The 13,936-nt window shown below is 41.6% G+C and overlaps 1 long non-coding RNA gene across 1 annotated transcript; it reads left to right on the forward strand.

The window, feature by feature from the left end:
* Window positions 1–505: 505 nt before the first annotated feature.
* LOC309615212 lies at window positions 506–12,373 on the forward strand. Its single transcript, XR_014236635.1, has 2 exons — window positions 506–5,943; window positions 6,309–12,373. It is a non-coding gene; the product is annotated as an uncharacterized lncRNA (long non-coding RNA).
* The last annotated feature ends 1,563 nt before the right edge of the window (window positions 12,374–13,936 follow it).

A 13,936-nucleotide genomic window follows, 5' to 3' on the forward strand; every position in this document is an offset into this window, starting at 1 on the left:
TGATACAAACAGATGGAGAGATATACCATGTTCTTGGATTGGAAGCATCAATATTGTGAAAATGACTATACTACCGAAAGCAATCTACAGATTCAGTGCAATCCCTATCAAATTACCAATGGCATTTTTTACAGAACTAGAACAAAAAATCTTAAAATTTGTATGGAGACACAAAAGACCCCGAATAACCCCGAAAGCAGTCTTTTTTTTTTTTTTTTATAAATTTATTTTATTTTATTTATTTTTATTTTTGGCTGCGTTGGGTCTTCGTTGCTTCACGCAGGCTTTTCTCTGGTTGTGGCGAGCAGCGGCTACTCTTCGTTGTGGCGCGGTGGCTTCTCTTGTTGCGGAGCATGGGCTCCAGGCGCGCGGGCTTCAGTAGTTGTGGCACACGGGCTTAGTTGCTCCGCGGCATGTGGGATCCTCCTGGACCAGGGCTCGAACCCGTGTCCCCTGCATTGGCAGGCGGATTCTTAACCACTGCGCCACCGGGAAGCCCCCCGAAAGCAGTCTTGAGGGAAAAAAACGGAGCTGGAGGAATCAGACTCCCTGACTTCAGACTATACTACAAAGCTATAGTAATCAAGAAAATATGTTATTGGCACAAAAACAGAAATACAGATCAATGGAACAAGATAGAAAGCCCAGAGATAAACCCACGTATCTATGGTCAACTAATCTATGACAAAGGAGGCAAGGATATACGATGGAGAAAAGACAGTCTCTTCAATAAGTGGTGCTGGGAAAACTGGACAGCTACATGTAAAAGAATGAAATTAGAACACTCCCTAACACTATACACAAAAATAAACTCAAAATGGATTAGAGACCTAAATGTAAGACCAGACACTATAAAACTCTTAGAGGAAAACATAGGGAGAACACTCTTTGACATAAATCACAGCAAGATCTTTTTTGATCCACCTCCTAGAGTAGTGGAAATAAAAACAAAAATAAACAAATGGGACCTAATGAAACTTAAAAGCTTTTACACAGCAAAGGAGACCATAAACAAGATGAAAAGACAACCCTCAGAATGGGAGAAAATATTTGCAAATGAATCAACGGACAAAGGATTAATCTCCAAAATGTATAAACAGCTCATGCAGCTCAATATTAAAAAAACAAACAACCCAATCCAAAAATGGGCAGAAGACCTAAATAGATATTTCTCCAAAGAAGACATACAGATAGCCAAGAAGCACATGAAAAGCTGCTCAACATCACTAATTATTAGAGAAATGCAAATCAAAACTACAATGAGGTATCACCTCACACCAGTTAGAATGGGCATCATCAGAATATCTACAAACAACAAATGCTGGAGAGGGTGTGGAGAAAAGGGAGCCCTCTTGCACTGTTGATGAGAATGTAAATTGATACAGCTACTATGGACAACGGTATGGAGGTTCCTTAAAAAACTAAAAATAGAATTACCATATGACCCAGTAATCCCACTACTGGGCATATACCCAGAAAAAACCATAATTCAAAAAGACACATGCACCCCAATGTTCATTGCAGCACTATTTACAATAGCCAGGTCATGGAAGCAACCTAATTGCCCATCGACAGACGAATGGATAAAGAAGTAGTGGTACATATATACAATGGAATATTACTCAGCCATGAAAAGGAACGAAATTGGGTCATTTGTAGAGACGTGGATGGATCTGTCATAGAGAGTGAAGTAAGTCAGAAAGAGAAAAACAAATATCGTATATTAACGCATATATGTGGAACCTAGAAAAATGGTACAGTTGAACAGGTTTTCTGGGCAGAAATAGAGACACAGATGTAGAGAACAAACGTATGGACACCAAGGGGGGAAAGCGGCGGAGTGTGGAGGTGGTGGTGTGTTGAATTGGGAGATAGGGATTGACATATATACACTGATGTGTATAAAATGGGTGACTAATAAGAACTTGCTGTATAAAAAAATAAATAAAAATTAAAAAAAAATCTTGTTTTGAGAGGAATTTAGAGAACACATATATGCTTCCAAAACCCAAGGCCTCGTTCAAACACCCTTTCCTCTGGATAGTGTTTCCTGACTCTTCCCTTTGGATGCTTTCTCTCTTCTCTGACCCCTCAAGGCACTTTGTTGCATTTCTTACATGGCAATGGTCCCTCCATTTTGCCTGAGGATTCTTTAAAGCAGGCGTCTTGGCCTACACATCTTTCTATCCCTAGCTCATAACAGTGTCTGGACACAGTAGGACTCAATGCTTGTTGGATGAAGGAAGAGAACAGAGAATGAAGGACCACTTGTAAGCACAACTTACCCAGAGATAAGCTCTCCAGAATATTAATAGGTGTGCATAGGAGACAAACACTAGAACAAAAGAAATGAGAAGGAACTGAAGTCTTGAAAATCTCAGGTTTATACCTTCTCAGTTGTTTTTCAATCAATTCAGTTTGGTTTACTCTAATGTCATGTATTAAACATCATTAGTGGTCTTTACTGTAGGGTGTGTTGTATCAGTCCCAGCCTATTCACTGTGATGCTATCAGCTAGGAATGCCTGAGGCCCTCGCCAGGGTCTGTACCACTTGTGTTGAGCCCCCGTGGATATTCCCCGCACTGGGACCAATGTTGTGGCTGGACCAGCCCTTGTGATTCTTATTATGATTGTGGGATGCATTTCAGCAACAACCATCAGGGAACTTTAAAGAACAAAATTTATTACTCATAGGTCCTGGAGGGTACATGGCACGCCCAAGAGTCACATAGTGAGGGTGTGGGTCCAAAGGGAGCGTGCAGATCTGGGGCTCTGCCTTTATTAATGTCTGAGGGTGGGGTGTCTAGGGTTTAGCAGGTTCACTCTTTATTGGCGAATTTAAAACGTGAGAGTGGGAATTAGGGAGTGGGAAGAGAGAAGTGGGATCATTCAAGTGGTCAGTTATCTAGGTTACCAAAGGCTTTAAAAAGGGAACTTCATGGTGGAGATGGCCTAGTTCTTTGTCCAGTTGATTTGCTAGTACATGTGTCATATGACTGGCAGTGTGTTTCTTTGAGATGGATGTCTTCAAACTGGAAGCCTTGGCGATCATAAAGCTTAATGTCAGGCCCTTACACTACAGGGGAATATCAGTAAAAATAAAATCCTGTATCGTCCTCAAAGTACCCACAGCCCAGCAGAGTGGACAAATGTGTAAAAAATTATTACAGAACATCATAATTAGCTCTACACAAGATGTTCAAGACTTAGAGGTAGTGCAGAGAAAGGCATGTCCCTGTGATGGGTTGGGGAAGTGGAGAGTCTGGAAAGTTTCACAGACTCATGTCTTTGGGTTCTCTGGAAGTTTTCCAGGTAGACAAGAAATATAGGTTGCGTGATGTGTGGTAAGCTTGTTCTAGGCAGAGTTAACAGAATAAAGAAAGGCACAGAATCATAGATCAGTATGGAGTGTTTGGGGAAATAAAAATAGTTGTTGGAACATTGAGTACAGGTTGAAGAATATCAAAAGATGGAGCTTGGGAGGAAGGGAGAGGTTGAAACATGAAAGCCCTTTTGCTTCAGTAAGAAGTTTGGCCAATAGTTTTCAAATTGTGCTTCCTCTAAAGCAGGAATTTAACTTCTGTAAGCTGCTGTGACTCACTCTATTTTTCCAGAAGAAAAGTTCCTTGAGAGTTGGAACTTCACCTGTAGCCTGTGCTGCCATGTGATTTATCATCCAATTTACTGGTCTTGTGGATGCAGAATAATCTTTGACTTTCTTTGTGAGAGAACTGAACTTTATATGAATTCGATAGACAAAAGTGGTGATTCAGACAAAAGGCAAATTTGATGTTGAAATAGAATGTACACTGTTGGTGGGACTGTAATGTGATGCAGCTGCTGTGGAAAGCAGTATGGAGGTTCATCAAAAAATTAAAAATAGAACCAACATATGATCTAGCAATCGCACTCCTGGATATATATCTGAAAGAACTGAAATCAGGATCTCAAAGAGATATCTGTACTCTCATGTGCATTGCAGTATTCATAATCTCTAAGACGTGGAAACAACTAAATGTCCATCGAGGGATAAAGAAAATGTGGTGAATTCATACAATAGGATATTAGTCAGCCTTAAAAAAAAAGAAGCCAATCTTGTCATACGCAACAACGTGAATTACCATGGAGGACATTATACTACGTGAAATAAGCTGGTCACAGAGGACAAAAACTACATGATCCCACTTATATGAAATACCTAAAATAATCGAGAAAGAGTAGATTGGTGGTTACCAGGAGTTGAGCGGAGAGGGAAATGAGGAACTGTTCAATGGGTACAAAGCATCAGTTACACAAGATGAGTAAGTTCTAGAGACTGCTGTACAACTCTGTGCCTACGGTTAACAATACTGTATCGTACACTGAAAAATTTGTTAAAAGAATAGATCTCAAGTTATGTATTCTTACCACAAAAAAGAAAGAAAGGAAGGAAGGCAGGGAAGGAGGAAGGAAGGAAGGAAGGAAGGAAGGAAGGAAGGAAGGAAGGAAGGAAGGAAGGAAGGAAGGAAGGGCGGGCATGGGTTCTACAGCCAGGCAAAACCAGTTTAAATCCTGCCTATGTCAAATATTAGATATACAACCTAGGGCAGGTTATTTATTCTGAGTCTCAGTTTCCTTGTTTGAAAATAAGAAATAAGAATATCTGGGGGTAATAATACCTGTTTTGCAGGCTTTGATGTGAGGATGAAACAGAAAACATGTATGAACACATTTACTGCTATCATGCTAAACTGTGAGATATATTAGGAAACGCTAGTCTTCTTTGAAAATTCTTTGTTCCGTTCTAGACGTGGTAGTAATTGCCAACCTTCTAAAGCATTTTTTAACAGTACTTGGTGTCTAAGTTACTAATTCTTGTAAGTCTCTCCATTTTTGTAAGTAATTTTAAGTCAAATAGGTAATTCTAGGTGTTCGTTACTGGATTAGGAATCCTGGAGAGAAAAGTAGAAAACAACCTAAATGATAAGAAGTAGAGACTGGCAGAGAAGACTTCCATACACCCATCCATCTGTCCATCCATCCATCCATCCATCCATACATACATCCATACATCCATCCATACATCCATATTCATTCATTTAATAATCTATCCAGTAGGGACACACACACACACGCACAAACGCACACACAACTCTTTTTCTCTGTTTTCTTTACTGTAAGTTTCTTCTTTGTGTTAGATAAGATTTTGAAAGGCTGAGAAAAAAAACTTTTGGGAAGAGAAATAGCTGGAGAGCTTTGAAGGGGCACAGAGCTGATTCTGTGCCATGATGGAGGAAGGGTTTTCTGACAGTAGCTATAATGAGGCTTGTCCTGACTCCCCATTCTCTGGCTTTGAAGCCCTGGACAAATTGCTTAAATTTGCTGAAACCTCAGTCTCCTCATAAATCTGAATCTGGGTAATAACACTATCTGGAGTGCTGTGGAGAGGATGAGTTGAGTTCATGTCCCTAACAGAGAGCTTGCCACAAAGTAGGCACTCAAATGATATATATAAGTATGTCCAAATCTATGTCTGTCTATCTATTCATCTATCAATCTATAAATAAGATTTGAATAAAAATTTGTTTAGCCTCTTTAGACAATTATTTATCATCAAAAAAATCCTGTGTTAGTAGGAGCTTGGTGGCAGTATTTGCTTTTAAGATGGTCATTGAATTTACCCAGAATATGCTTATTTTTAACATAATTCTTGAAAGGGAAGCAAATAAAAGTAAAAATCTTTGCATAGTTCTCAAAAGCCCCTGAAAATACATTCTATAGCCTATGAGGAGTCAGTGATTTGCACATGAGAACATTGAACTAAGTTATTTTAAATTCCTCTTTCAGTACTAAGATGCTACCTTTTTTTTTCTCAAGGGGGTTGAGGTGGTCGTGAAGTAAAAAACAAAAAGAACAAAGTTAATAGGAAAAGAGCGTTCTGAGTAATATGTATTCACTGTCATGTTTGTTATCTTGGTTAACTTTTTTTTTTTTTTTTTAAACGTTCGTTTTTTTTGTTTGTTTCTGTTTTTGTTTTGTTTTTGTTTTGGTTTTTATTTATTTATTTTTGACTGTGTTAGGTCTTCGTTTCTGTGCGAGGGCTTTCTCTAGTTGTGGCAAGCGGGGGCCACTCTTCATCACGGTGCGCGGGCCTCTCACTATCACGGCCTCTCTTGTTGCGGAGCACAGGCTCCAGGCGCGCAGGCTCAGTAGTTGTGGCTCACGGGCCTAGTTGCTCCGCGGCATGTGGGATCCTCCCAGACCAGGGCTCGAACCCGTGTCCCCTGCATTGGCAGGCAGATTCTCAACCACTGCGCCACCAGGGAAGCCCTGTTATCTTGGTTAACTCTTATGACAATCCTCTGAGAGACGTATTATTATTTTTGTATCTTAAAAATGGTGTAATTGGGGTTTACATTGATAAAATAGCTTGCCTTCAGCAAGAGCAAAAGCACTTGTATTTTAACCTAGGTATACGATTGATGTGTTTTTACAATTTCACTGTTGCATTTGAGAAAGAAAATTACATTGTAGTCATTCACTCCTATGTTCAGGCAGCAAGCCTTTATTGAGAAGCCAACATGTACAAGGCACTGAGAGATCTCCAAGGGACTGACTCTATGTTCTACCTTCCAGAATATAAAGTGAATGGAGACCTTTAGAATTGTGTGATGTGGTGTCCCTATACAGATGCATTTTGCCTTTATGAAATAAAAAGAAGGGATTGACTTATTTTATTTTATTTTTTAAAAGTTTGTATTTTATATTGGAGTATAGTTGATTTACAATGTTGTGTTAGTTTCAGGTGTACAGCTAAGTGATTCAGTTATACATATACCTGTATCTATTCTTTTTCAAATTCTTTTCCCACTTAGGTTATTATAGAATATTGAGTAGAGTTCCCTGAGCTCTACAGTGGGTCCTTGTTGGTTATCTATTTTAAATACAGTAGTGTGCATAAGAAGGGATTGATTTATCATGAAGAATGAGGGATGAAGAATCTGTGAAAGCAGGTAACAACATATTTTACTCAGTTCTGCCAAATCTTATCTATAAAAGTACCATCTCCACAATGCCATTCTGTAATGTTGAAGATATCCGTCCTCTCGCACCAATTTGTCCTTACATAACAGCACTTCATTGTTTTGGGGAACAGCTTCTACCACCCCCAACCCTAACATGTCTGAATGTGATGAGAGCTGGCATGTTCTTATTGGACTCCACGTACCTGGCCACAGAAGTTGTTCTGGGGAAGACGGCTGGCCCAAACACACTGTCTCAGCCTCACTTCCACAGGGAGTGGCAGAAGGTTGGACATGTGATCCAAGCCCAACCAGAGTCATCCTCTGGGATTTTGCAGCTTGAAACTAAGAAAATAAGGGCCCTTTTCTCTCTCATGACAAAATAAGAAGAAGTGAGCCAGGAGCTGCTTGCGGGTGGCCCTGGTTCCTGCCTCCTGAGAAAGACAGAGTGAAGGAACAAAGCCAATGGCACAGAGAAGCAAACAAGAAGTGAAGAAAATCCTGACCGGTTGAGGCCCGAGGTCCCCAGAGCGGCTCCTGTCCCCGCCTTCCCAAACTTCCCATATGGGGGTTCCTCGGCATCCTTCCTACAAATCCATTCTTCCTCAAAAGCTGGTTTGAGTTTGAGTTTGGCTACTTGCATCTGAAAGAATCTGGACTGGTGCGTGTCACGCTTGGAAACAGGGGAACAGCAGAACTCGGGTGTTTGGTGAGCCACATCACCCCTCCCTTGCAGGTCTGAATCAGGAGGGCAACACAAGTGGAGGAGAAGAAGCCTTGAATCCAGCTGTCCTCTCCTCAGGCAACTGATAGGATCTGCAAATGGGGTGCGGCAACTCTGTCCATAATCTTCTAGGAACCTTGGGCAATAGATATGGAACACTGAAGACTCAAGAAGAAAAAATAAAGGAGCAGAGCAGTTCAGTCACCTCCCTTCCCTTCATTTCATTTTTCTGCAGCATAAACCTCTCTCATAATAATAGACCAGTTTATACCTTTAATGCTTCTGTGTGCCAGGCACTGCTCCAACAGGGCCAGTATTATATTTAACCTCATTTTACAGATGAGGAAACTGAGACACAGAGATTAAGTAACTTGCCCAAGGCAGGCAGGGTCAGGTTTAATCCCAGGTGGCCTGGCTCTAAAGTTCACGCTAATAACCCCATTTAGCAAATCTGGCCTACTAGGCCATTTCTATTCTTTCTACCCCCTCCACTTACTGCCAATATATTTAGTATGTGGCTGATACCACCACATACTTTCCTTTATCTTTTTATTTGTTCCATATCCTCAACCTGATACCATGAAGCCAGTGGCCATGCCTTCTGTCTTTTAGTCACCCAAGTCCCCAGGATGAATGCCCAGCGTAAAGGTGGTACATGATCATAATATCATATTCTGTGCTTTTAAAAATCAGACAGCTCTATTAACAACTTTCCCATATAACATACGGCAGTGTTAGTTATCTTTATCATGTTGTATATTACATCTCCAGTACTCATTTATCTTATAAATGGAAGTTTGTAATTTTTGACCACCTTCATCCAATTCCCCCTTCCCTCCACCCTCTGACCCCCGTAACCACAAATCTGATCTCCTTTTCTACATGTTTGTTTGTTTGTTTTTGAAGTATAATTGATCTACAACACTATGTTAGTTCCTGTTACACAGCATAGTGATTCGATATTTCTATACATTTCAGAATGATCACCATAATTCTAGTTATAATGTATCACCATACAAAGATATTAAATGCTGATTATATCTCAATAAAGCTGGAAGAAAAAAAAAGGAAAAAAGTCAGTCAGCTCTAGACATGAATACAAACACTTTATAGAGCTTTTAGGGGAGGATAAATGAAGAAGTTATTTTTTCCCTTTCCTTTCAGGTTTCTTCTTGATATTCCAGAAACACACTGCAAGAAATTTTTCATAATAACAGCTTTTCCCCTTCCCCTACCACCCTCCTCTCCATGTTGAATGTTTCCCTACAAAGAATGCCCCATTTGAAAAGTAGCATTGTTCTACATATGGCTTTCTCAGGATCCAATTAGTCAGGGCCTGCTGGCTCTGGGACATGCTATGGATAATTTTAATGTATGACCTTGTGTTTATTTGCACTATGGGATCAGAAAATAAGCAGTTAGAAGATGTTTGCCCTTGAAAAACATTTTAGAGAATTAACTGCTGGCTTGAGATGTTATCTGCCATGTTTGAGCCCCAAACACATTTTATACCTGTGTTAAGTCTCTGAAAACAGGGATTTGGTAATTGAAGCACTGACCTGATGTTATCTCTGATGATATGCAGACAGGCCCAGCTCTCTGAGCAGAGAGAATTTACAGATTGCAGACAGTGCAAAGAGCAGAGGGGATAGTGGAAAATTTGAAGAAACATTCTTTTAGGCGCATCTGTGTCCGCGCCCTCACTTGTCTGAAGTAGTTGTGTGCAGTAGTTTCCTTTTTTTTTCTTTCCCCCTTTGAGCCTGTACTTCTTTTAAAATCTTAATCTGAAAATTATACCATTCAAAGTAAAACTCAGAAATCTATTCACCAAAACAGCAACACAGAGCTGTGATTGATGAGAAACCCAAAGGCCTATGTTTTGGTTGCAAAATTTAATTCTAGGACTTTATTTTTGTTTTTTTGTTGTTGCTGTTACAACTTGTGTTTCTACTTCTTTTCCTTTCTCGTAGCTTTCCCCCCATAAAACTAAATTATATCTTAGACTTTTGAAATAGCTTCAAAGTGAAAGCCTGCGTTATTTTTAAAAAATAACTCCGTTTTCTCTGAAGGTGGGGTGTTGGAGTTTATTTCAGGTTTTGAAGTGGGACACACCTCTGGGCCACAGGAGGGAAGATGTCCAACTGCCTTGGCAATTCTGTCTCTCCCCTTTGTCCTTTCACAGATGTCCACTAGGACCCCAAGCTCCACTTCCCCCTCCCCTCCATAAGAGCGCGGGTTACTTTTATTCTAAAGGACGTATTGACTGGCAGCGAGAGTAAGGTGTTCCCTGTCTCTGATATTTTCACTAGCCTAAGTCTTTTTACTCTCAATGGACATCTCTGTGACAGACACTTGCCTCTTCCCTGGGGACTGCTTGACAGGTTGGTAGACTTCTGTCTCACCCCTGCCTCTAAGTGCTCCTCTCCTTGCTTCCCTGGTGCCCACTGGAACTTGGTATTTTGTGAGCTGGGCCAGCAGAAGCGCCAGCCAGCACCTCCGACCTGGCGGCTGGCCAGAGGGGCTGGAGGAGGGCATGGCAGACACTCGGTTCCTTGGCAGCCACTTCCCACAGAGGGAAGGACGGCAACCACCAGCCTCCAAATGAGACTGTCCAAACCAACCAACCAACCAACCAACAAACAAACAAATGCCAAATACAAACACAAATGAAAGAAACCACACATACTCAGAAAGGCATGAAGTGAAAACTCAAGAATGCTGTTGTCTGGGGCTTTCACCAGCCATGTGCCTGGTGTCCCAGAGAGCTAACGGGGAGGACGGGTGGTTTTGAGATTCCTGTGGTCTGAATACACACCCTCATCACCAAGATGTGACTGGAAAAAAGTGGTCATTGTACAGGCCTCTGATTTATTTCCTGATAAAATAATCTTTACTCTCCAAGGCTAAATGTCCCTTCCCAGCTTTCAGAGAACCCGTCTTTATTCCTGTCCACCAAAGCCTTCTGCAAATTAGGTCATTCTGTCTGTGGCCCTGGAGTCTCAGCTGCCGCCCCGCCTGCCAACACTGCAGTGTTTTCTTCTCCGTGTTTCCCCGGCTACGCCAAATGTCGACGTGGAGGATGGTCACGGGCAAATTATAGAATTTCTTTAAGTGGAAGGAATTAGTTGTCATTTGGAGCCAACAACAAAAAAAAACCTCGTTTGCCGTTGGAAAAGGATAGATTTTGATAGGGCATCTCCTTCCTGTCCAGCTCCCCAGCCATTTTCATTTCTTTTACTGAACATTTCACATCTAATGTCACGAATTATCTTGAAGCCTCAAAAGATGGCCAGAGCCGGCTGGACCTCACGGTGCATTCCTAATCTCTCTGTCATGTCAACACCCTTCTTTAAATTAGTGCTACTTACTTTCTCATTGTAGACATATTCCACATCTCAGAAGGGTGGAGATGGAAATTCCACTTGGGCAATGGAAACGGGGATGGTATATCTGTCCTCTGTTGTATACATTTCACCAAGTGTAAGAACCTTAAGTACTGCCACTGGGCAAGGCATATGTAACAACACCAGCATATTCAAGCATAAGCGCTTGAAAATGCCGGTGTCTGTCCCCTTTCCCTAATTACTTAAGGTATTGTCTGTCTATCAGTTACAGGAGAAAAATGCTGTTTTTAATCTCCTATGATCCTAGAGAGAGTGAATCTTGGTACTGGAGAGCTCTTTGCTAAGTGTTTGTGCAGGGTGGTGTACATGTTTGGAAAGGTTTGGGTAAAGCCCTATTGCTCTAGAAAGGAGGAAAGATACTAGGACTGCGGTGGTGGTAGGGGTCCTGGGATCAGAAAAGAAAAAAAGATATATATACACATTTATAAAAATATATAGTATGGTATGGCAGAGAGGCTTGGGAGAGGAGGCATGTCAAATGCCTGAAGTTGTGGGCTTGGGGTACATGATGTAAACTCTTCCATCCCGCCCCCACCTCTCTCCCTGCCCCCCATGAATTCTGCAGTAAAATTCACATTGTTTGCTAATACCCCTAGTGTGAGTGAGTTATTTGGTGGGATATGAAGTCCTGTGTGTTTGGGCCTCGGGATGAAGACAGGGTCACCTGAGCAGAGCTGATGTTCTCTGACCCGCACGCTTCTGCCTGCTCTCTTGCTCCCTGTTCAGCTCCCTCTCTCGCCCCCTCTCTCCTTCTCTTTGCTGATTTAGAAGTTCTGGGGCATTAAGCTGTGTGTTTTTCTTTGTGCAACATGCTTTCTAAAGAGAATATATTGTTAGGATCCCACGGCATGTAAGCTCATGTATCGTGGACAGCTGCACTTGTATTTCCGACAGGAGGGTGATAATTGAGAGGAAAGGAGAGGCTGGAAAGGGGAAATGCAGTAAGCTAGACATTTTCCTCTGTTAAACTGTTTTTGGAAGGATACTGTCTGTTGGGGAAGATGGTCAAGTAACCAGTGGTAGGGTGATTTGTACTATAGTGGAGTTATTCATAGGAGAGTCACTACATTGGAGAAGAAGGTACAGACTTTGAGCAAGGGCACGGAAGAGCAATTGAATCTCGACCCTATGGTGGCCCCGTTATGTGTCCCTGCCTCCATGTTGCACTCACTGTATGTACACCAGAGATGCCCCCCTCGAGAGCTGGCTTTAATGGGATCTCCATTAAAGAGAGATCTTTTTTTTTAAATATAAATTATTTATTTATTATTTATTTTTGGCTGTGTTGGGTCTTCGTTGCTGCACGCAGGCTTTCTTTAGTTGTGGCAAGCAGGGGCTACTCTTCGTTGCAGTGCGTGGGCTTCTCATTGTGGTGGCTTCTCTTGTTGAGGAGCACAGGCTCTAGGCATGTGGGCTTCAGTAGTTGTGGCACGTAGGCTCAGTAGTTGTGGCTCCCGGGCTCTAGAGCGCAGGCTCAGTAGTTGTGGCGCACGGGCTTAGTTGCTCCACGGCATGTGGGATCTTCCCGGACCAGGGCTCGAACCAATCCCGCGTTGGCAGGTGGATTCTTAACCACTGCACCACCAGGGAAGTCCCAAAGAGAGAGCTTTAATGTGGCTTTAGATAGTGCCAGAACAGAACCTGGAGGAACTTTCAGAACAGAATCTGGATGAACTTCCAGAACAAAACCTGAAAGAACTTCCAGAACAGAACCTGGAAGCAAGAAGAAAGGGAGCCCTGAGGAGCAAGGAGACGAAAGATGACCTTTGTAGCTTGTCATTTTGCCTCAGGCATCGCTAGCTAGCGTTAGTCCTAGGCCCACCAACCATACCACTGATAACCTCTGTGTGCTGCCTTTGGAGGGGGGCCAGGATAGAATGAGAGTCAGGTCTGCGTTGAGAAATCTGGGGTCAAAATCCCAGCTTCTTTTCTTACTAGCTGTGTGATCGTGGGTCACTTTTAAACTCTTGGAGCCTTAGCTTCATGTTATGTATTTTTTTAGTTAACGGTTTTCATGACGTATTTCATAGAAAAGTGTCTCTGGTTCATAAATGAGCTTAACTTCTGCCACAGTTTTAATAGGTTTTAACTATGTTGATATGAAAGGAACTATATGATAACAAATTACGATTATAATTTAGTTACCAAAAATATCAGTAAATAATTCTCAGAGTTTTATTAAAGCTGGAAATCTGTATTTTTTCCCTATGAATAAAGACTTATTGGCCAATGTTAGAAAATTGCTACTGCTGAAATTTTTTTTAATAAAGCATGTATTAAAAGAGCATGCTAATTACTACGTGCTGCAACTCTGAATACGGTATACTCAGAACAAGGGAAATTGCTCAAATGTGCTGTAGAAGCAGTCTTTTCTTCTCAATGTAAACAACTCCTGGCTTCAGAGCAGCATTTGGGCTGAATTGCTAAAAGCATCTTTGTTTATTTTTCTCTGCAGAGACATAGTTAATGAGAGTGCTGAGAACTGGGGCTTCGACCAGGTCTGATGTTAACCCCATGAGGCTAATTTTGTATTTGATAGTTCATTTCACTGGGTCCAGAATCTTGGGCATATATTGGAGTCAAAGATATCACTTTCAGAGCCAGACTTGTTGCTTCCAGAAAACTGGCTTAGGGAGGGTCTTAGCATGCTATGGAGGTTTGGGGTGGGTCGGAAGATTGTGCATGCTTCAAGGCAAACTTCTGGGTCTTAGAAATGGGTGACTTTTTTGGTTTGAAAAAGCTGGTTTGGAGCTGAAGTAGGTACTTCCTTTCCTGTACTGGTCTACCTGTATTCCTTGTCTTCATT

Source organism: Balaenoptera borealis, assembly GCF_965194805.1.
Source record: "Balaenoptera borealis genome assembly, chromosome: 17".
In the NCBI taxonomy this organism is placed as follows: domain Eukaryota; kingdom Metazoa; phylum Chordata; class Mammalia; order Artiodactyla; family Balaenopteridae; genus Balaenoptera; species Balaenoptera borealis.